Source organism: Cupressus sempervirens, chromosome 6 (genome assembly GCF_028749045.1).
Source record: "Cupressus sempervirens isolate cs-2001-9-10 chromosome 6, ASM2874904v1, whole genome shotgun sequence".
Lineage (NCBI taxonomy): Eukaryota > Viridiplantae > Streptophyta > Pinopsida > Cupressales > Cupressaceae > Cupressus > Cupressus sempervirens.
In genome coordinates this window covers 120,988,320-121,013,383 of record NC_143123.1, presented here as the reverse complement: position 1 = coordinate 121,013,383, position 25,064 = coordinate 120,988,320, and the positions used below count along the sequence as shown (strand labels likewise).

The 25,064-nt window shown below is 31.8% G+C and overlaps 1 long non-coding RNA gene across 2 annotated transcripts; it reads right to left on the bottom strand.

Annotated features, from left to right (window-relative positions):
* Positions 1-582: 582 nt before the first annotated feature.
* Positions 583-4,183, bottom strand: LOC149551524 (uncharacterized). Of its 2 annotated transcripts, XR_016353306.1 has the most exons (3): positions 3,700-4,183; positions 2,764-2,830; positions 583-2,315 (listed from the first exon to the last, which is right to left on the bottom strand). It is a non-coding gene; the product is annotated as an uncharacterized LOC149551524 (long non-coding RNA). The 2 variants fall into 2 exon arrangements; XR_016353307.1 differs by lacking the exons at positions 2,764-2,830; positions 3,700-4,183 and adding an exon at positions 2,407-2,608.
* Positions 4,184-25,064: the final 20,881 nt, after the last annotated feature.

The window sequence follows — 25,064 nt, the reverse complement described above, 5'->3', positions numbered from 1 at the left end:
TAATAATCAATTGATTTAATCTTATCTTTCAAGCAACTAATTTTTCTTTAAAAAACTTATTACTTCTATAAAATAAACAACATTTATTTTATTTCTATATTACTATATATTTAAAACAAAAAAATTAATTACATAAGTTTTGTCATTTATGAGTTTGGTTGATATTAATTGCAAAAATCTGGCGGGATATATTGCGTGTTGGACAAGCTGGATGGTGGAGGGCAGCGTCGGATAACATACGGCGCAGTGGAAGAGATGTTTGTACTTGCGCCTGCCCGTTTGTACCTACGCCTGCAAAGGCAGGATGGAGTCGGAGGATGGAGGAGGGGCCCGGCCGGTGCAAATATGTTGCACCGTAGCCGGTGCCCACAACTATTATCTGGAGAAATTGCATAAGCCTTATGCCCTAAATTTGGAAATCCTCTCTAATATCCGGAAAATTAAATGAGTATTACCGTGAGACTGAAAATAAGAGCTAATAAGGTAATTTAAACCCATATCCTGTTATTCCTTAATCCAAATCAGTAGTTCAAAGATCCAATTATATGCTAAGACCTCTCCAAGTTAAGAGTCCGCATTAGATTTTGTTCAATACTTAAAACATTATCATTCAATTTTGTTGAGGAATTTAGGAATGGTACAATTTTGTTGTGCATATTTTTGGCAATAAACATGCTATAAATATTTTTGGCTTCTAGAACAATCTAGATTTCTGCAGTCATACAATACAATCAATACTAGGATGAAGACATGGATGTCAGAAGGGAGAAAAGACTGTATGAACGGTGCTGGAATTCTGGCTCGTTCAGCAGTTTCGGCTTCTGCAAATATGTTGTAATTTGCAAAAACCCAGCGAGCCGTATATGCAAAATATGTAGGCTTCGACAAGGCACACCATTTGTTTGACATAATGGCTCCACAAATTATTTGACTAAGTGCAATGATTTCAACATAAGCGAAATGTGGAATCATGGGCAAGACAGTGAACTGTTTGACAAAATGCTTCGAAGAAAGATATTAAATATAGTGTGTGGGAGCAGAATTTTGAATAAGTATCACCAATATGACCAATAGAAGGATTGTTGGGTAAGCCTGTGAATGATTGCAATGGAGTGGTGGAGGAATGAATAGGAAGAATTTAAGACACCATAATGAAAATTTTACACTTAAGGAAAGAGGAAGAAACTAACAAACCTACCAAAGTAGAGTAAATATTTCCAAAACAAGTAAAAATAGACAGTTACATTTAAATATCTTGAATCAAATTAAGCAAAAATCAGGATTTAAATTATTTCCACAATTAAAAAAAACTGAATTATACAAGAGTAGTTTGAATATTCAAATATGCAGGTGGTTTTAGTGGAATAGCTTGAAAACCCAAATTTGGTTGATTGAGCAATATGAGTCCACTGATCATATGTAAGTAAATTTCTCAGCTTCAGATATGTAAGTAAATTTCTGGGCTTCAGCTTCAGAAACTTAAAAGCAGAGTAACACAATCAGAATGTTGTGAAGACTTTGATTCCGAATGAGTAAAACTTGGTTGAATCTAGTGCCGAATTCAAAGAAAGAAAACACCCAAGTTAATAAAAGAAGAGAGAAAAGAAAATGGTGAAGATGATAAAATGTGGGGAAGAAGGAGTAAAACTCTGTTGAATCTAATGCCTCCTCTGTCTCTAATTATTTCTAGCCGCCTGACGCTGGAGAAATTTATAAATCAAAATGAAGAAAACAAATGCGATTAGAGCAGCTTGCAATATGATTTCCGCAACGCCTGCCTGTTCTTCAAGAGGACGAGGATTATATGAAGGTGAGTTTAGATCTACACCTGGGGATGCGGAACTAAAAGCCCGTTCTCTAGTAAACGAGTCAGCAAATTGTGGAAGGGGGTTGTCCTTAATTGTCTGATTCATTTCAGACTATTCCAAATTGAAGCATTTTGGATTCTCCCTCAAGAAATTGATTAACTTGCCCACAAATGCAGCAGATGAATCTTTCATATAATTATAATTATAATCCACCATGGTGGCCAATAGAAAGACTATGAACAGAGGTAACATCTTCTTTGGGAGGCCAATGCGAAGCTTAGGGTTTCTGAATGCTCCGTGAGATTCTTCTTCTGTCAGATCCTCCAAACTTGGTGCTTCTTGGGCCAATTGGGGATATTCTTCAATCACTTGACATTTCTCTCCATTATGATCTGCCTCCCCCTCTTCCTTTTCCTTAGGCTCTGATGTATTCATCTTGGGCCGATTGGGGGTATTCTCCAATGACTAGAGATTTCTCTCCATTATGACCTGCCTCTTCCTTCCCCTCTGCAAATAACAACCCACCATCAGTACATTCACCTTAACAAGCTCATACCTACAACACTGAAATCTAACATAACAGGGCCTGAAATCTTACATACTACATACAAGAACAACAGCATGACAAAATCTTCAGAGAACATGCATCAAATGCACACCCTGCCAATCAGTTGAACACTCTTTAGCTTTTCTAAATCATTCAAACAATTCAACAACAGATTTCGTAATATATGGGAGCACAATAAAGAGTGTCCAGAGTGTACACGCATAATCTTCATCTTCATCTTTCTCCAAAAATACTTGCTACTAACTCAGAAATTAAAATGTGCCCTAGCCCTTTTCATCAACACTAGCAACCAACAGATTAAAAAGAATAAACAGAAGATTATCATGAAGAGCTAGCTACACTAGCAATTCCTCCCACTAAACAATTCATACGACACAAAATTCTTACCTCGGAGTTTTCCCCACTGCAAATAACAACCCAATTGGTGATATTCTCCACCTGCCTGTCTCTGCATCTGCAAATAACAACCCACCATCAGGTGCCCACTACATTCATCTTAACAAGCTCTGCAAATAGCCCCAACACTGAAGTTTAACACGAATAACACTTGCTACTAGCTGAGAAAATTAAAATCTGCCTTAACTATGTTCATGAAGAACAATTCTTTTCACCAAAAACAAATATGCAATCAACAGTGTATCATTATTTATGGCCTCCCAAAAAGATGTCACCTTTGTTCATAGTCTCTCTATTCGCCACGGTGGTGGATTATAATTATAATTATATGAAAGATTCATCTTGCTGCATTTGTGGGCAAGTTAATCAATTTCTTGAGGGAGAATCGGGAATGCTTCAATTTGGAACAGTCTGAAATGAACTAGGCAATCAAGGACACCCCCCTTCCACAAGTTGCTGGCACGTTTATTGGACAACGGGCTTTCAGTTCCATGTCCCCAGGCATAGATCTAAAGTCACCTTCATATAATCCTCATCCTCTTAAAGAACAGGCAGGCGTTGCGGAAATCATATTGCAGGCTACTCTAATCGCATTTGTTTTCTTCATTTTGATTTATAAATTTCTCCAGCGTCGGACGGCTAGAAATAATTACAGACAGAGGAGACATTAGATTCAACAGAGTTTTACTCCTTCTTCCCCACATTTTATCATCTTCACCATTTTCTTTTCTCTCTTCTCTTATTAACTTGGGTGTTTGCTTTCTTTGAATTCGGGACTAGATTCAACAAAGTTTTACTCATTCAAAATCAAAGTCTTCACAACATTTTGATTGTGCTGCTATTCTGCTTTTGAGTTTCTGTCAAAACCACTGAAACTGAAGCCCATAAATTTACTTACATATCTGAAGCTAAAGCCGAGAAATTTACCTGCATATGATCACTGGACTCGTATTGCTCAATCAACCAAATTTGGGTTTTTAAGCTATTCAACTAAAACAACCTGCATATTTGAATATTCAAACTACTCTTGTATAAGTCAGTTTTTTCAATTGTGGAGATAATGAGAGAACGTATTGATGATTCTGCTTTTGGAGATGATGATTTGAAATCGTGTCCACCATCATGAAAAGAATAATATTATGCCCCATTTGGAAGACAATAATGCTCTAGAAAGGAAACTCAAATGAGCAAGAACAAGGCCTTTAAAGATGGACACTCGAAAACTGCAGCAAAATGTAGAACTGCAGCCATCGACAGAATTAGTAGAACTGCAGCCAAATGTGGAGATCTACAAAAGTTAAATGAGAATAGTGAATAATAAAACGTCTTCCAGATCTGCCATTGATAAATTTGGCATAAAACTCGGGATGCTTCAAATATAGCGAAGCCACAAAAAGACCTCCAGAGAGCCAATTTACTAAAAATGTCCCCAAATTTGGTCTATAGGGTTTAATGTGAAAATTCATTGCATAAAAAATTATCACTAAAATAAATTGGAAAGGAATTTGAACCGTCCCACCCCACCATACCATACCATCAACGCATAATCTGACAATGTCAGTGAAGGCCGTTACTTATTCCGTCCCTTATACACTTGCCAAAATTTTAGGACGACACGCGGATTAAACACTCCAACAATTTCGGACTTCTGCCATTCCGTATGAACTGCCCAATCTCGTGGGGGGAGCTACTAATTAATGTATAAAGAGAAAAACTAAAGAAGTAGTCTTAGTTATTATTTATGAGAAACAATAAATAAATTATAATCTGAATAATTCAAATTGGAATAATTTTTTTTAATAATAAAATAAAAGTTAGTGATGAAAAATTTGCACATTTATTTTTGTAATATGTATGTATTTTTTTAATATGTATTTAGTTTAATTGTTTACATATAACTATTAAAGAATGTGTATAAAATAAATATTAAAATTGGTTAATAAATAGTAAAGTTTTCATCTATATCATCTTGGCCCAATTGGGGGTATTCTCCAATGACTAGAGATTTTTCTCCATTATGACCTACCGCTTTCTCTCCCTCTGCAAATAACAACCTACCATCAAAACATTCACCTTAACAAGCTCATACCTACAACACTGAAATCTAACATAACAGGACCTAAAATCTAACATATTAGATACAAGAACAACAACATGAAAAAATCTTTAGGGAACATACATCAAATGCACACCCTGCTAATTAGTTAAACACTCCTTAGCTTTTTTAAATCATTCAAACAATTCAAGAACAGATTTGGTAATTATATAGGAGCACAATAAAGAGTGTACAGACTGTAAATGCACAATCTTCATCTTCATCTTTCTTCAAATACTTGCTACTAACTCGGAAATTAAAATGTGCCCTAACCCAAAAGTTAAAAGAGAATAAACACTAGCAATTCCTCTCACCCAAAACATAAAAAAGAATAAACAGAGGATTATCATGAAGAGCTAGATACACTAACAATTCCTCTCACTAAACAATTCATAGGACACACAATTCTTACCTCGGAGTTCTCCGCATTGCAAATAACAACCCAATTGGGGGTATTGTCCACCTGCTACTTTCTCTACTTCTTTATCTGCATCTGCATCTGCAAATAACAACCCACCATCAGATGCCCACTACATTCACCTTAACAAGCTCCGTAAATAGCCCTAACACTGAAATTTAACATGCATAACAAGACCTCTAACTACAATCGTAATACATACAAGATCCACAACGTTAGAAAATCTCATGGATCATAGATCCTTGGCTAAATCAAATGAACAACATACTACTAAATATTATAACATAATTGGTAATACAAGTACAATGACAAGAGGATTCCTGGAATAAAGAATGTACTGTACAGAGTGAACATGCACAATCTTCATCTTGTTTTCTTTCTTAATAACACTTGCTACTAGTTGCTAGTTGAGAAAATTAAAATGTTCCTCAACTCTCTTCATGAAGAGAAATTCTTTTCACCAAAAACAAATAAAGAATCAAACAGAGGATTATCATCAGGAACAAACAATTATTACCTCAGAAATTTGGAGAAAATGGGGGATTGTCCATCTCAATAGTCTCTCCTTAATAGAATTGGAATCTCAATAATCTATTTTCAAAGAATATCAGCTATGAACTCTTCTAGTCCTGGTCCTTTGCAAACAAAATATCATCCCATTTGTTGTTTTATACTACCAAAAAAGATAAAAGATTTCCAACGGCTTTTCTATATATATAATATTATAATGTGTTCTCATATTTGAACTGTATTCTCATTTTTCAGTTATTATTAATTCCAAATAAACAGATTACATCAACCAATCATATTCAAGAATTTTTGGAAACATATACATTTTTCCTATGTTCATAAATTTACACATATTTGGAAAGGAGTTTGCTTCCACCCACACACCACCCATGTCATCACCTTGGACATGAACTTGAATCTCTTGCCCCATCCTTTAGCACTCCATGGCTATCCTTGGTTGGATTGGATTCTTCCAAAAGGTAAATGGTAACCTGCAACCATTGACATAAAAAGTATGATTGATACTTTCAGTGGTAAACCATGTACAAGTAGACATATGTGGCAACATGTAAAAATGTAAAAATCTTCCATAAGGTTGTCAAGGCCTACTGGATATGTGGCAACATGTAAACATGTTTTCTTTTAGACTTCTTTTTGCACTGCTGCTATTATGTTTTTGCAGTCACTGAATATAGACCAGAAAATGAAAAAGAAAGCATGAGAAAATAGTTAACTATTTATGAAATTGAAAAATAATCACTAAAAACATAACTCTAAGAATAGGGGAAGAGAAGTCTAAAACAGAGCGCACACAGTTCAAAAGAATAACAACTCTATTGTAGCAGAAAACAATTTCCTTTTATTCGACACACCTAGATCTAATTTCAATTACATTCAAGTATAGAATGAGTGCACATCGTATAAAAAACATCCAAAAGTTTCTCGACTTCAAAAGATCTTAACTGTGAATTGTGCTTATTCTTGTCGAATGATCCTAAAGATCTAATTGCTACATTCATTCACAAATGTTCAATTACAAAAGCATGGAGAAATAGACTCCTACCTACATAAACCACATAAATCATATTGCCGGCCAAAAATGGCATGGATTGAAATGCTTCCTTCCATGCAAATCTACTCCCAAAGACCCACTAAACGACATGAAAATCAATGGGGACGACTCCTCTTCAACAATGAACAAGCAGGAGGCTTATTGATTTTCATAAAATCCTTATGCCTATGAAATTGTTGTCATGTAATGCCTTACATGTCCAACAAAACTTGTGTATATTTGTTACTGAAAAGTATTAATTTGAACTTCAAACAACTTATTAATTCAAAAAATTATTAATATTTAGTATATATTTATTTTAAACAAAGAAATTTTAATTATTTTTTATTTTTTCAAACAATTTATTAATTCAAAAAATTATTAACATTTCATATATATTTATTTTAAATAAAGAAAGTTTGAATTTTTTTTATTTTTTTAAAAAGGTTTTTAAACAAAAAGAAATACAGCTTTAATATGAATAAAATGTTGAATAATTTATTTAAAATGTTTAGTAATTTATGTAAAATTAATTTTTTCATCTTAATAAATCTATTTATATATGAATCCATATATTCAAAATTTGTAACTAAGTATTCTAACCTGTGGAAACTATATTATGGTATTTAGGAAGTCTACCCTCAAAAAAACAACCCACCATCAGATGCCCACTACATTCACCTTAACAAGCTCATACCTACAACATTGAAATCTAACATAACAAGACCTAAAATCTAACATATTACATACAAGAACAACAACATGACAAAATATTTAGGGAACATAGATCAAATGGATACCCTAGTAATTAGTTAAACACTCTTTAGCTTTTCTAAATCGTTCAAACAATTCAACAATAGATTTCATAATATGTGGGAGCACAACAAAGAGTGTACAGAGTGCACATGCATAATCTTCATCTTCATCTTTCTTCAAAAATACTTGCTACTAACTCATAAATTAAAATGTGCCCTAACCCTTTTCATGAATAGCTACCCTAACACTAGCAATTCCTCTCACTAAACAATTCATACGACACATAATTATTACCCTTGAGTTTTCCCCACTACAAATAACAACCCACATTCACCTTAATAAGCTCTGCAAATAGCCCTAACACTAAAATTTAACATGCATAATAGGACCTCTAACATTCATACAAGAATGACAACGTGAGAAAATCTTCATGGATCATAGATGCTTGGCTGAATCAAATGAACAACAGACTACTAAAGATTATAACAGATTTGATAATACAAGTACAGAATACTAAATATTATAACAAATTATAAGAGATTTGGTAATACAAGCACACCAAAGAATGTACAAAGCGCACATGTACAATCTTCATCTTCATCTTTATGTTGTTTCCTTTCTAAATAACACTTGCTACTAGCTGAGAAAATTTAAATCTGCCTTAACTCTATTTGTGAACAAGAATTATTTTCACCAAAAACAAATAAACAATCAATGAGCATACGAAGAAACAAAGGATTAACATCAAGAATAAAACTACATTTACCTAAAAAAACAAAATAAAATAAATACATCAACAACAGAGAATTCTTACCTGGGAAATTTGGAGAAAATAGGGGATTGTCGTGAACATGTGTAGCCTTATCATCCATCTCAATAATCTCCCTTCAATAGAATTGGTAGTTGAATAACTTTTGGGAATTGATGATAACAATTTTGTCTTATGCAAATAGAATATTATGCAATTTGTTGTTATGTACTACCGAGGAAGATTTCCTACTACTTTCCATATAGTAGTATTATAATGTGTTCTCATTTTCATTTTTGGCCACATTCTCATTCTTAATGGCATTTTCAATATGAATGAGGCCAGGCTAAAAAATTGAATCAACGATGCAGAGATTCTTAGAAGCATGGACAACCATCAAAAGAATGATAGCCATTAAAATGTTTTCCTTATGTTTTTCGGCTTAATTTTTGACTCACCTCCAACAATAATAATCAATATTACTCAGGTACAATTAGTTTGTAATACAAAGGATGGTATACATGTGTTACAAGGTCTTGGGGCTTAATTTGGGTACCTTGGACTAGTCGCCATTTAATAGTTTTTAATCGCACTATTGTACATTTATTCCTACTACACATTGTACGAGAGCAATATTATTTCTCTATATAGAATAACTAATTTGTATATTAAGAACTCTAAATAGCAAATACCCCCAAGACTATCAATTTTTTTTTTCTATTTTCATTTATTTATACTGTTAATTATTTTATTTTATTTTTGTAAAATGTTTCTTAGTTTTCTTTATATTTCTTTTTATTTCAAAATGTGCCTTAACTATGTTCTGTTAGAAATAATAGTTCACCAATATAACGGGGGGCGGGGCGGGGGGGGGGGGGGGGGGGGGGGGGTGAATCAGTTATATATTAGTCTTAAAAAATTCTTACTTTATTAATCAAAGTAAACAACAATCATAGAGAAATGTGCATACAAAAGTACACCAGATATGTTGACTAGGGAAACCCTTGATCAGAGGGAAAACCCCGGTGGGAGTGATGCCCACAAAATAATGTACTAATCTAAATAATCCTTGTTAGAGGATGGACCCGGTTAAGAGTCAGTTACAACACTTAGTACAAGAGTCCCTATTAGAAGACCTTGAATCCCTATTAGGAGATTCCAACCCTGTTAGGAGTTGTAGAAGGCAGTTGAACCCACTGTCCAAACAACTTCAGGATCATACCAATGAACCCACTGTCCAATTGATCTTGGTACTATTTAGTAAGAATAATAGATGGAAACAAATCTCTTTTCTCATTCTTTGTCTAGTACGTCAGACTTCTTCACCTTTAGATCATGCAAATAGATCTAGAACTCATTAGTAACCCTTAAGATCACTTACACATATTAGCATTTTACTCTGCTCTTCTACTTCACAATTTGCAAGTCTTCTCTGCTTCTCGATCCCAATCATGATGTCTAGAACTTGGAAAACATCTTTCCTTTATACCATACTCAATTATTAACCCTTTGAGTCGGCTCTACACACTTAACATTAATTTGAGTCAACTCCATGAATAAAATACATATTTAATTAAAGCTATCAGTTCCAGTTATAAACTTTCACACGTGCAACTTCTATACCTGTGCACTTGTTGACATCATTACTTGTCAGTGTACTCCCTCCAGTTAACTAGGCAACCTTTATTTCAAACAAAATGTGTTATATTGATCGTACAACAGAGACTATTTTTCCAATGCTCTATTTCCCTACAGATCTCAGTAAATCATTAATATCTTTCATATGCTGTCGATTCAGGTTCTATGCACTTGACCATGTATGTCAAATAGATGTTGTAGTATATGTTGTTAACTATGCATGGGTAGATACGTAATGTGGTGTCCTCAATACATAGATTTTAGTCTACTGCTCAATCAATCTTACTATGTTGTCATCAATGACAAACACAGTTATAACATTATTCTGCACTGCTCCCCCTTAGCATCAACATTCATGCTAACAATCTCCCCCTTTGGCATTGATGGCAACATAGATGAAAAACATCTAGTTCCAAGAATACCAATCAATCAAATCCTTCAACACTACTCCCCCATAGTGCAAGTTCTCTTTCCCTTTCTAATGTAATGTTTTCTCATATCACTCTCTCATTCATTCTAATGTTTTTCGTATCACTCTCTCCCCCCCCATTGACATCAATGTCAAAGGTAGTACAAAAATTGAACATATAATAGCCTATTAACACGACCACAATCTGGTATGTTGCTTTACAATCTTTGCATATAATTTTATAAGCAATACAAGTATCTAAAGATGTTGTTGTATACCAATTACCTATTACCAATAGTCCTTAACTAACTCTGCTCATCACAGATACTCCCCCATTAAGGAAGCATCAACATTTAGTCCAAACTAACAATTGTGTTGCGTATCTTGGACTGATGCACTTTTGCATCTTCTATTCTGAGCTAGGTAGGGGCATAACCCCAAGCACACCTCTTAGGTACTCAAATGTATCCTTTGGTAAAGCCTTTGTGAAAAATTTTGCAATCTATTCTTTAGTACTGATTTATTCCAATCTGATTTCTTTATGTACAACTTTTTCTTTCAGCATGTGATATTTTATAGCAATGTGCTTAGTTTTAAAATGAAAAATAGGATTCTTAGACATGTTGACTATACTTGTGTTATCACAGTAAATGATAACAGGTTCTATGAGTGTGATTCCAATATCCTTCATCATCTACTTCATCCATATGAATTGATTACAGTTGTTTGTTGTTGCAACATACGCTGCCTCTGTAATACTTTGTGAGGTACAATCTTGCTTCTTACTAAGCCAAGAAACTAATCTTCCTCCAAGGAAGAATGCTTCTCCACTAGTACTTTTATTGTCATCCCTGTCTCCTGCCCAATCAACATCTGTATAAGTGCAAAGAGTAAAGTCAATATTTTTGTCATACCAAATATCATATTTTGATGTTCCTTTTAGATATCTGAATATTCTTTTCACTGTTGCATAGTGATATTCCTTAGGATCAGCTTGAAATCTTGCCACAATTCCAACTGCATTGGTTATATCTAGTCTGCTATGAGTCAGATACTATAATCCACCAATCATAGTTTTGTACTTCTTTTGTTCAATAGTAGGCATCTCATCTTTTCTTGATAACTTATGACCAATTAACATAGGAGTTCCAACAAGTTTTCAATTTTCTTAACCAAATCTTTTCAATAGATCCTTTAAATACTTGGCTTGAGAAATAAAGATACCTTCTTTATTCTGAACAATCTGCAATCCCAAGAAAAATTTCATTTCACCTATCATGCTCATTTCAAATTCATTCTTCATGTCTTTTGAGAATTTTTTACTAGCTTCATCATTTCCACCAAAAATGATGTCATCAACAAATACAACAATTATCAGAAAACCATCTTCTATTTTCTTTAAGTACAAGTTAGCATATGTTGTTTCTTTATCAAATCCAAGCTTTGCTAAGTATTTGTCCAATATTGCATACCGGGTTCTTGGTGCTTGTTTTAATCCATACAATGCTTTCTTTAGTCTGAAAACTATGTCATTTTCTTCTGTTAAAGGAAAACCCTCTGGTTGCTCAATGCAAACTTCTTCTTCAAGTTCTCCATTTAAGAATGTTGACTTAACATCCATCTGATATACCTTGAAATTCTTGTTTGTTGCATATGCTAAGAACATTCTGATTGCTTCCATTCTTGCTATAGGTGCATAGGTCTCTTCATAATCAATTCCTTCTTGCTGAGAGTAACCTTTGCATACAAGTCTTTCCTTGTTTCTTATTACTTCTCCTTGTTCATTCATTTTATTTCTAAATACCCATTTAGTACCAATCATATTTTTGTCCTTGGGTCTAGGGACTAATTCCTATGTGTTATTTTTAATTATCTATTGGAGTTCTTCCTCCATTGCTTCTTTCCAGTAATTATCTTTGATTGCTTCATCTGCATTTCTTGGTTCTACTTGAGATATCAGACATAATTCTTCATTAATTCTGCTCCTTATCATTACCCCTTTTTCCTTACTACCTATTATTTTATCTACAAGATGATTCTTTATCAAGTTCCTAGTTGGAGTAGGAGTTGTTGCTTCAATTCTTATATCAGGTATTGCACTTTATTCTTCTCTCACATCTTCAATTTGTACATTATTCTACAAGTCATTGTTGGTCTTGAAAAATAACTCATTACTTTTGTTAGCCATTCTAGAGTAATGATCTCCATCAGAGTTATAGTCCATTATCTTTTCCTTGGTACCAAACTTTTCATCAACTTTAACATTTGTGCACTCTACTATGGTTTTTGTTTTATAGTTAAAATATTTGTAAGCTTTACTTTTCAATGAATAACCAAGAAACATACCTTCATCGCTCCTTGGATCAAATTTACCAATATCATCATCTCTTCTAATGTAACATTTGCTTCCAAATATCCTGAAGTACTTGACTGATGGTGAATGACCAAACCATAATTTGTAGGGTGTTTTGTCCATACCTTTTCTAATCTACACTCTGTTTAGTGTGTATACTACTTCTCTCCAAAAGGTCTTTAGTACATCATTCTCAAATAGCATAGCTCTTGCTACTTCAACAATTGATTTGTTTCTCCTTTCAACAATCCCATTCTGCTTAGGTGTATGGGGTGAGGATAGTTGTCTCGTGATGCCATGTTCTTCACAATAGATACTTAATTCTCCTCCTCTGTTTGATCTTATGTCCAAATTCATTCTCAATTTTGTTCTTAAATATCTTGAATTTCTCAAATGCTTCTAATTTCTCTTTAAGAAAAGCTACCCAAATCATCCTAGTGAAATCATCAACAAAAATCATAAAATACATTTCTCCATAGAAACCTCTTGTTCTTCCAGGACCACTCAGATTTGTATGTACCAATTCCAACTTTTGTGTAGTACAAAACTGCTTGCTAGGAAATGAGACAATTTTCTTCTTAGCCAAAATACATTCCTTACAAATAGTGTCAGTAGGCTTAGAGTTCTTGGGAAAATCTCTCACAACAAGTGTATTACTGGCCTTCACAATATTATCAAAGTTAATGTGACAAAATCTTCTGTTTCATAACCAACTATTGTCAATCTTTGCTACTAAATATGTTATTTCAGTGGAATTTAACTGAAATACATTACCTCTTATTTTTGCGTCAGTAACAAGTAGTTTCCCTTCTTTGTTCTTGATAATGCATGTACCGTTACCAAATTACAGCTGATAGTCTTTGTCCATAAGCTATCCAACACTCAACAAGTTATGTTTCAGTCCATCAACAAAATAAACATCATCATTGCATGTTTTACCATCAAGTGTTATAGATCCAATTCCTATAATATGATAGGTTGCATTGTTTCCTATAAAAATTCCTCCATCATAGCTTCTAAATTTGACAAACTTGCTCATATCACCAGTCATGTGATGTGAACAACCACTATCAATGATCCAATCTTTCTTTTTAACTTGTCAAACCAACGATTTCTCTGTCAAGATCATCCTCTTTTATGGCTACAAATCCTAGTTCATCTTCACTCTTGCTTTGATCAGATTCTTCTTCATCTTCTTCTTCATTAGCATATAAACAATTTCTAGGTCTTCTAGATTTGTATCTACCTTTAAACTTTCTTTCTCTCTTAGGACATTTAGATGCACAATGAGCATATCCATTACAAGTCCAGCATTTAAAGACATTCTTACCATCTTTATCTCTTTCCACAAGAAGAGCCACTCCTTCTTGGATCTTTTCTTCAATGGATTTGCTACTGCTACCAATGTCTCCTTGTGTTTTTGTGCTCCTTGCTAAACCAGGTTTGATGTTTAGTGCACTGAATGTAGTCTCAAATTTTGCCAATTCTCCAAATTGTTTCAAATCAAATTCTACAGCTTCCAATCTGCCAAGCAATGTCTCTTTGGTGAAGTTAGTAGTGCAAGGTATCATCAGTTGAATCATTTGTGCTACAGTCTTGAAAGGTGGTGTTAGAATTTTCAAGATCTTCCATATCACTTCATCATCAGATTTCTTTCCATCAAGAGATGTGATTCCTACAACAATTTTAGATATTCTCTGAACATATCTTCTCATAGATTCATCTTCCATTATTATAGCATCTTGAAATGCACAATACAAATTTTGCAATCTAACTCTTTTTGCATGTGTATCTCCTTCATAATTAGCCTCTAAGGTTTTCCAAATTTCATGAGATGTTTTAAGTAGTTTTACCTGACTCTACTCACTTTTAGGTATTGCTAACAGTATTGCTTCTCTTGCCCTTATGTTGCACATAAATACTTCTCTCTGTTCTTTGGTGCAAGTTTCAAGATTGTCTTCTTCTGCGACATTTTTGGATGTCTTGGTCACAGGCCAATATCCAAGTCCAGCTATCATAGTTTGTGCCATTGAATCTAGGGCTCTCTTTTCTAAATATATTTGGCATGGATCTCCCAAAGTTGTTAAAATTTCTTTCAAGGACCTAATGCTCTAATAGCAGTTGTTAGAAATAATAGTTCACCAATATAACTAAGAGGTGGGGGGGTGAATCAATTATATATGTCTTAAATAATTCTTACTTTATCAATCAAAGTAAACAACAATCATAAAGAAATGCACATACATAAGTACATAAGATATGTTGACTAGAGAAACCCTTGATTAGATGAAAAACCCTAGTGGGAGTGATGCCCACAAAATAATGTACTAATTTGAATAATCTTTGTTAGAGGATGTACCCGATTAAGAGTCTGTTACAAGATTCCAACCCTGTTAGGAGTTGTAGTACCTGCCCCTAGTTCACATTTTTTTATCGTTGTTGAACTCTTTTAGAACTAGTTTTATGTTGTTGGTTAGCAACATTCTTTTGAGATTATCAGATATTGTGCTATGGATTCAATTTATTATGTGATGAGATTACTTAGACTCTACATTTCATGTATGTATGATGATTGTTTTTAGTGTTCACAATTATTGATGATGATTATTACATTGCTTTCAATTATTAATGATGATTAGTAAGATGATTTATTATCATATATGCTTTCTTATGGATACTTACCCCATACTTGCATGTATATGATGTGCGTGTTTGCCTTGCGTATTTTCTTTTGTATAGCGTGTCTGATGTGGTTAAGGAAGGGAGTCGTAGTCACCTGCTAGTCAGGATCTACACGATGCACCACTTCCTACCATTGTCTGTTTAGTTTAGTATATATTGTGTTTGTACATGCATGGTTTTTATGCAAGTTGCAGGTACCGGGTATCGAATTTCTTGAATTGCCAGGATGAGCGTACCCTATCACATTATCTCAATGATAAGAGAGGAGAGATAAATTCTCAAGTCCAAATCCCAACCCTTTGAGCCATTTGTCCTAATTGAAAAATTAGGAAAAGTATCTGAGTTGAATACCCACCGAATGTGTCGGATGACATATTTCGTGATTTTTAACCCTTTAAATTTATTTTGTATGATTTGTTCTATTATGGGTTTTCATATTTTATCTTGGAGGTCTATGGTGAATTTTCCATTAATTAAGTCTTAATAAATAGATTTAATTAATAAATTATTTATTTGAGAAAATTAATAAAATATCATGATCTTTGATATTTTGATTGTAATTAATTAAATGTGAATTATTAGGGAAAATGAATTAAATAAAAGAAAACTAGAAATTAAAATTAATAATAATTATAAAATAATAATAAAGTAATAAATAAAATAATAATAATAAAAGTTATAAAAATTAAAATGAAAGTTATAAAATTTAAATAGAGATTATTTAAAAAGTAAATTGGAGTTATAAGCTTGCATGGGAACTAACATGTGTCAACAACACAGGGGTTGTGCATCAATTAAGCACAAGGTGTCTACAATTTTATGACTCATCAAAAAGAATTAGAAAAGACCCATGCTTAGTTGGTTAAATCTTTCAACGGTTTCAAGAAGCATTTCAAACGTTTCTTGAGAGCTCTTGATATTCAGGCATTCATAAAAGCTTAAATGAAAAGCTTAATGGAAGCTACAAGCTTAATAGAAGCTACAAGCTTAATGGAAGCCTCGAGCTACAAGTTAAAAAATAAAATAAAATTCAAAGCTTACATGCATGGGAGGAGATTCATATGCTCATATATTTTCTACTTGCTTCTATGCTCCTTCTAGCTCTTCTAATCACTTGGAGGATTCGATCGGCTTGGATTCTTGGAAGAATTGTGAATGATGGAGAAGGAAGGGATTATCTATGGACTTCTGAGGCATGGCAAATTAGCATCAGTGTCCAGGTGCACTCGTGATATTCTCATATTTCCTTTGCACTCTTTCTCTTCCTGTCTTCATCATATCTGTTTTATGTGTCTGAATACTCTCTGTATTTGAAATTGGAATCTAGATATTTTATTTGGATGAGAAGAAAACAATAGAAAATTCCTAAATCCAATTAAGGAGAAATAATTAGATCTTAATCGGGTTTGGGTTCGAATTTATATTGTGAAATTAAATAGACAAGATTTGAAATTAAAATAGTAATTCTAAGTTGAAAATTTGTATGATTAGATGTAATCTTTCTATCAAATTATATTTTCAGATGTGTATGGACAAACCTATTAGATGGATGAATGGGTAAATTTAGAGAACAATTACATTTTAAGAAGAAATTCTTAATTCATCACAAATTGTCCTGTCGCTGCCCCTTGGATAGACCCAAACTCAGTCATTCATAACTTTTTATCGTGATCGAATTTATTCAATCGCTTCGGTCAAAAGTGACGCAACTTGACCCTCTCCAACATATTTAAATTTCAGCTCGATCCAACGGTTCATTAGGGAGATATGACCGTCGTACTGAGACTGTTTTATTCAAAGACAGATATTTCTCCATTTTCCATAACCAAGAGTTCTTTATGCTTAAACTTCACAAAAATAATATATCAAAGCATGGAATGAATTAAAGATATTATTGAAATATTCTTTTATTAGGATCTTATTAATATGCATTAGTTTTATATGGTTTATTATCTAATCTAATTAAATCAAATTTAATTAAGATTAATTAATAATAGAAGAAGTGTAATTAATTACTAGTCAATCTAAGTAATGAATGAGAGAAAATTAAAACAAAAGAGATACTAATGATTTAGTTGTTATTCATTGATTGGTTCGAATATCAATCATTATAATTGAATATTGAAATTATTAGTGAGTTATTATTTATTAATAATTGTTAAGTTTAACAAATTATTAATGAAAGATAGTATATATAAGTTTATATATTATTAATTGATTCAATTAAGTTCAATCTAATTGAGACTAGTTAATAATTGAAGTATAGTATTAAGAATTTAGTTGAAATCAAATTAAGGGAGGAAAAATACAATAGAAATGAATTCATGTTATCATGAATGAAATTGTGATTAATGAAGTTGGTGATCATTATACTTAGAATCATCAAAGATTATTTTGGACAAATGATTACCTATTGATTATTGGTTAATAATTTGGAGTATTAATTAATTGAATTATCGTACATAGGAGAAACTTATTTGAGATAATAATACTTGGTATTGGGGATTTATTATAACTTGTTATTATTAAAATAAAATGGGAACATTGTTGAAAGAATGATGAATGTGGTCATTATAGATTTATTAATAAGATTTCTAATATAGCTTGTTATTAAATATTAACAAGTTATTATTATTGAACTATTAATATGAATATTTGGATTGTAGATGACTTTTTACGTACGAACTATTGTTAGTTATTAGTCAACTGGATTTGTAATTATTAATTAAATTAATTAGAGTTAATTAGATTTAATTAATAATTAAGTTATGTAACAAATTTTTTAATCGATATGATATATCGATTCTTTTAGTAAAGTTGTGTAGTATTTACATTGAAGTTGATGAGTCTTATTTTAATGACTTGAATAATGACTTAGATATTTTAACGGTTATTAGTGACAATTTAATAATGATTATATTAAGAGGCTTGAGTGTCAGAGATACTTAATTGAGTTTTAACCATTAAAATGTTAATGGATTATGGAATTGTGCACCTAAGTTAATTGGTGGATTAAATTGATTATTTTAATTAAGTTATAATCTTCTTATTCGAAGATTGATAATTGGTTCTTTTATGAATGAATAATGATCCTTTAATTATGTTGAAATGTAGAAGTAACATTAAGGAAGAGTTGATCAATTAGTACTATAGATCTTAGCGAATAAAGCAAATGATTTAATGAGTAAATATTTATCTTTAAGTTATTCTTAGAATGTAATTCTTAATAATAGAAGGATAATGCTATCGGAGAACAATTAGGTTGACTTGTAGGTCAAATAATGATAACTTTATACACTTGAAGTATACTTGCAAACAGAAAATTGGAAACCGCTACACATTATTCAACTATGTGAATTTAGTAAACCAAAACATGTGTTTGCATTGTGTATTCTATATACTTCTTGTTTTGAGTTTTGGGTTGACTAGTGTTGACCAGTCCTAGGTTGTTACTAGAGGCTCGGAGGTTATGAGATGTGATGGCATGTTGATCTTATTTGGTCTTGATCTTTATAAGTCCAACCATGGTTATGTGATCGTATGCTCTATGAAATATTTTTATTTGTTCTTCAACCTTCATGCGTGAAGCTGAGATGTATATATATATGAGATGCTTGAGCTAATCATTTTTGAGTCATCGATCAGTTATCCTTGGATTACTTTCTAGTCGCCATGATGAGACTGAAATGTGAATTTATTTTTTGATGATGTCATGTTGTGACATGTTTTGACTCAACCATTTTGGAGTCTTTGATCAGTATGATTTTGAGATATTCTTGGTTGCTTGTTGAGAACCAATGGATACTTATGATTATCAATGATGTCTTTAGTTGCCAATAGAGAACTATTGTGGTCATGATTTTCTATGGATGCTTTTTCAGATGCTCATGGAGATTTGATGATTCTTATCTTGGAAATTTGATGATTCTTATTATGGATATTTGATGCTTTTATGCATATTTGATGATTTTATTATGGATTATCTTTTGTAATTTTGAGATTTATGATTCCATGAGCTTAGGGTAGGTAATCTACTTGTAGTGTCGGGAAGTGGCTTGCAATGGGGGCCGAGGCCCTAAGTGGCTGCCAGGGTAACTCATTGTAAGTTTGGTTAATAAGTGATAACATTTACACACTAAATGGAGATTAAATGAACCTAAAAAGATAATTGTTTTGATGTTCTCGCTCATGCCTTGAGTTCTTGTACTGGCTAGGATGGGAGTAGTGAGAACAGATGGTTGCGACCGTGCATTCCGTAGTATGCCTTATCAGTATGAGAGGATACTAGTGGCCGCATGAGATTAGTATGGACCCGTGGAGTTTAGCTAACTGCCAGGGTAACTTGTACGTGATAATTGCGATGACACTTTCTCGCTTGCAGAGTCGGTTTCCTACATGTCTTTGTGTGCCTCTGGGAATTAGATGTCGATTTTGTGTGTGTTGGAACCTTTGAGTTAGTATACTTTTAGGATTCTTGAACTTTTTATGCTGTGTATTGATATCTTGTTTGGGACTTGAGATTATCTCCTCAGCACGGTGGGAGTGGACCACTTAGGTTCCATGCAGTCGGGTGGTAGTGTATTTTCACTCTTATCATTTGAGATCCGTCCGAGACACCGTGGATGAAGTATCCTTGGTTGGTAATTATTTTTTATTATGTTCTTGGAGCATTATGATAGATAATATACCTTATGATGGATGTATTTACTGGTATGTTTCTTATATTGATGATTTTCTTTACTTTGCATATGTTAGTTGATGATTTATTATGCTTTACTTTGCATGTTAGTAGGATGTTTTAAGAGTGACATTTCTACTATGTTAATATTGATGATCTCTTTGGTGTTTTGGAATGTTACGCACGGAGGGATGACTAGGATCCACGATGGTTTAATGATGCTATTTACGGTTGGGAGGAACCGTGCACTTAGTTATTTATGTTTGTGATATATGGTTATTTTTTTGTGATGGATGTTTATATCTTTTGTGATGATGTATCATGTATGATATGTGGTTTCATTTATGTTATTGCATCATGGATTAATATTAGATGATGATGATGTACTTTATTTACTTGGATGTTTATTTTTTTAAGCTTTTCATACCCTGTGATATGTATAGTAGATGATTGAGTTAAACTAAAATATAATTACAAAAAGACACTTGTATATTGTTTAAGTACATTGGATGTATCATTGTTATTTCATAAGGATGGGATGTTAGATGAATAATTAATTTAGATGTGATACAACGTTAAGGGATCTTTAAAGAATGTAGCCTATTATGTATATATGTTATATTTATTTTTATTTGAATAGTTGCTATTGCTTTTGCAAATGTTATGAATGGTTTTATCTTTCATGTTTAAAAAAAAAAATTGTTTGGCAAACTTAGTAAAATTCTTTGGATCCCTTGGCGGGGCATTACATTTGGTATCAGAGTCCGAGTTTCAACATTGGGAGCTTTGGGTATATTGGAATGCTACTAGTTATTAACTAGTTGAATAAAATGAAAACTTAAAACTATCATGTGTGTCTTTTTCAAACTGAAAACTTGAAACTAGGTGAACTGAAACAGAACTTAAAAATTGTTACTTGCATATATATATATATATATATATATATATATATATATATATATATATATATATATATATATATATATATATATATATATATATATATATATATATATATATATATATATATATATATATATATATATATATATTTTTTTTTTTTTTCTTTTTATATTTCAACACTTAGCTTTCAAAATTAAAAATTTTACTGAAAATCGAAACGAAGGCAAAACTAAAAATTGAAACTCATTCTAGCTGCAAAACATGTATCTTTTATCTATGTTGTAAGGTAGTAAACCTCTGTTTATCTTTGCAATTATTAAGTTGCTCTTGTTTAGAATGAGTTAAGAGATCTATTTTAGTAGTTGTTAAAAGAATGAATGTTGGATCGATATGGTTTTCGGTTTACCATTAAACCAGATACATATTGCTCTAAGGGTGTTGTAATATCCTCAGTGGAAACATGTTTTCTTACAAAGGGAAATGGTTCAATGGGACCCACATAGTGAGTATCTTAATTTCTCATTCTTGTAGGCTTCCAGGAGTAAGCCTAATCCTAGGGGGGGTGGATGTAGTGCCTACCCCTAGTTCATATTTTGTTATCGTTGCTAAACTCTTTTAGGACTAGTTTTATGTTGTTGGTTAGCAGCATTCTTTTGAGATTATCAGATATTGTGCTATGAATTCAGTTTATGATGTGATGAGATTATTTAGACTCTATATTTCATGTATGTATGATGATTATTTTTAGTGTTCACAATTATTGATGATGATTATTACATTGCTTTCAATTATTAATGATGATTAGTAAGATGATTTATTATCATATGTGCTTTCTTATGGATACTTACTCCATACTTGCATGTGTATGGTGTGCGTGTTTTCCTTGCGTGTTTGCTTTTGTATGACGTGTTTGATGTGGTTAAGGAAGGGAGTCGTAGTCACCTGCTAGTTAGGATCTGCACGATGCACCACTTCCTACCATTGTATGTTTAGTTTAGTATATATTGTGTTTGTATATGCATAGTTTTTATGCAGGTTGCAGGTACCAATTATCGATTTCTCCGAATTGCCAAAATGAGCGTACCCTATCACATTATCTCAATGATAAGAGAGGGGAGATAAATTCTCAAGTCCAAATCCCAACCCTTTGAGCCATTTGTCCTAATTAGAAAATTAGGACAAGTATCTGAGTTGAATACCCATCGAATGTGTCAGATGACATATTTCATAATTTTTAACCCTTTAGATTTATGTTGTATGATTTGTCCTATGATGGGTTTTCATATTTTATCTTGGAGGTCTATGGTGAATTTTCTATTAATTAAGTCTTAATAAATAGATTTAATTAATAAATTATTTATTTGAGAAAATTAATAAAATATCATGATCTTTGATATTTTGATTGTAATTAATTAAATGTGAATTATTGGAGAAAAAAAGTTAAATAAAAGAAAACTAGAAATTAAAATTAATAATAATTATAAAATAATAATAAAATAATAAATAAAATAATAATAATAATAAAAGTTATAAAAATTAAAATGAAAGTTATAAAATTTAAATAGAGATTATTTAAAAAGTAAATTGGAGTTATAACCTTGCATGGGAATTAACATGTGTCAACAACACGGGGGTTGTGCATCAATTAAGCACAAGGTGTCTACAATTCTATGACTCATAAAAAAAAATTGGAAAAGACCCATGCTTAATTGGTGACACCTTTCAACGGTTTCAAGAAGCATTCCAAAAGTTTCTTGAGAGCTCTTGATATTCAGGCATTCATAAAAGCTTAAATGAAAAGCTTAATGGAAGCTACAAGCTTAATAGAAGCTACAAGCTTAATGGAAGCCTCGAGTTACAAGCTAAAAAATAATAGAAACTTCAAATCTTACATGCATGAGAGAAGATTCATATGCTCATATATTTTCTACTTGCTTCTATGCTCCTTCTAGCTCTTCTAATCACTTGGAGGATTCGATAGGTTTGAATTCTTGAAAGAATTGTGAATGATGAAGAAGGAAGGGATTTTCTATGGACTTCTGAGGCATGGCAAATTAGCATCAATGTCTAAGTGCACTCGTGATATTCTCATATTTCCTTTGCACTCTTTCTCTTCCTGTCTTCATCATATCTGTTTTATGTGTCTGAATACTTTCTGTATTTGAAATTGGAATCTAGATATTTTATTTGGATGAGAAGAAAACAATAGAAAAATCCTAAATCTAATTAAGGAGAAATAATTAGATCTTAATCAGGTTTGGGTTTGAATTTATATTGTGAAATTAGATAGACAAGATTTGAAATTAAAATAGAAATTTTAAGTTGAAAATTCGTATGATTAGATGTAATCTTTCTATCAAATTATATTTTCAGATGCGTATAGGCAAACCTATTAGATGGATGAATGGGTAAATTTAGAGAACAATTACATTTAAAGAGGAAATTCTTAATTCATCACAGATTGTCCTGTCGCTGCCCCTTGGATAGACCCAAACTCAGTCATTCATAACTTTTTATCGTGATCGAATTTATTCGATCGCTCCAGTCAAAAGTGGTGCAACTTGGCCCTCTCCAACATATTTAAATTTCAGCCCAATCTAATGATTTATTAGAGAGATATGACCGTCATACTGAGACTGTTTTATTCAAAGACAGATATTTCTCCATTTCTCATAACCAAGAGTTCTTTATGCTTAAACTTCACAAAAATAATATACCAAAGTATGGAATGAATTAAAGATATTATTGAAATCTTTCTTTATTAGAATATTATTAATATGCATTAGTTTTATATGGTTTATTATCTAATCTAATTAAATCAAATTTAATTAAGATTAATTAATAGTAAAAGAAGTGTAATTAATTACTAGTCAATCTAAGTAAATGAATGAGAGAAAATTAAAACAAAAGAGATACTAATGATTTAGTTGTTATTCATTGATTGGTTTGAATATCAATCATTATAATTGAATATTAAAATTATTAGTGAGTTATTATTTATTAATAATTGTTAAGTAAATAACAAATTATTAATGAAAGATAGTATATATAAGTTTATATAATTATTAATTGATTCAATTAAGTTCAATCTAATTGAGATTAGTTAATAATTGAAGTATAGTATTAAGAATTTAGTTGAGATCAAATTAAGGGGGGAAAAATACAATGGAAATGAATTCATGTTATCATGAATGAAATTGTGATTAATGAAGTTGCTAATCATTATACTTAGAATCATCAAAGATTATTTTGGACAAATGATTACCTATTGATTATTGGTTAATAATTTGAAGTATTAATTAATTGAATTATTGTACATAGGGGAAACTTATTTGAGATAATAATACTTGGTATTGGGGATTTATTATAACTTGTTATTATTAAAATAAAATGGGAACATTGTTGAAAGAATGACGAGTGTGGTCATTATAGATTTATTAATAAGATTTCCAATATAGCTTGTTATTAAATATTAACAGGTTATTATTATTGAACTATTAATATGAATATTTGGATTGTAGATGACTTTTTACGTACGAACTATTGTTAGTTATTAGTCAACTGAATTTGTAATTATTAATTGAATTAATTAGAGTTAATTAGATTTAATTAATAATTAAGTTATGTAACAAATTTTTTAATCGATATGATATATCGATTCTTTTAGTAAAGTTGTGTAGTATTTACATTGAAGTTGATAAGTCTTATTTTAATGACTTGAATAATGACTTAGATATTTTAACGGTTATTAGTGACAATTTAATAATGATTATAATTAAGAGGCTTAAGTGTTAGAGATACTTAATTGAGTTTTAACCATTAAAATGTTAATGGATCATGGAATTGTGCACCTAAGTTAATTGGTGGATTAAATTGATCATTTCAATTAAGTTATAATCTTCTTATTCGAAGATTGATAATTGGTTCTTTTATGAATGAATAATGATCTTTTGATTATGTTGAAATGTAGAAGTAACATTAAGGAAGAGTTGATCAATTAGTACTATGGATCTTAGCAAATAAAGCAAATGATTTAATGAGTAAATATTTA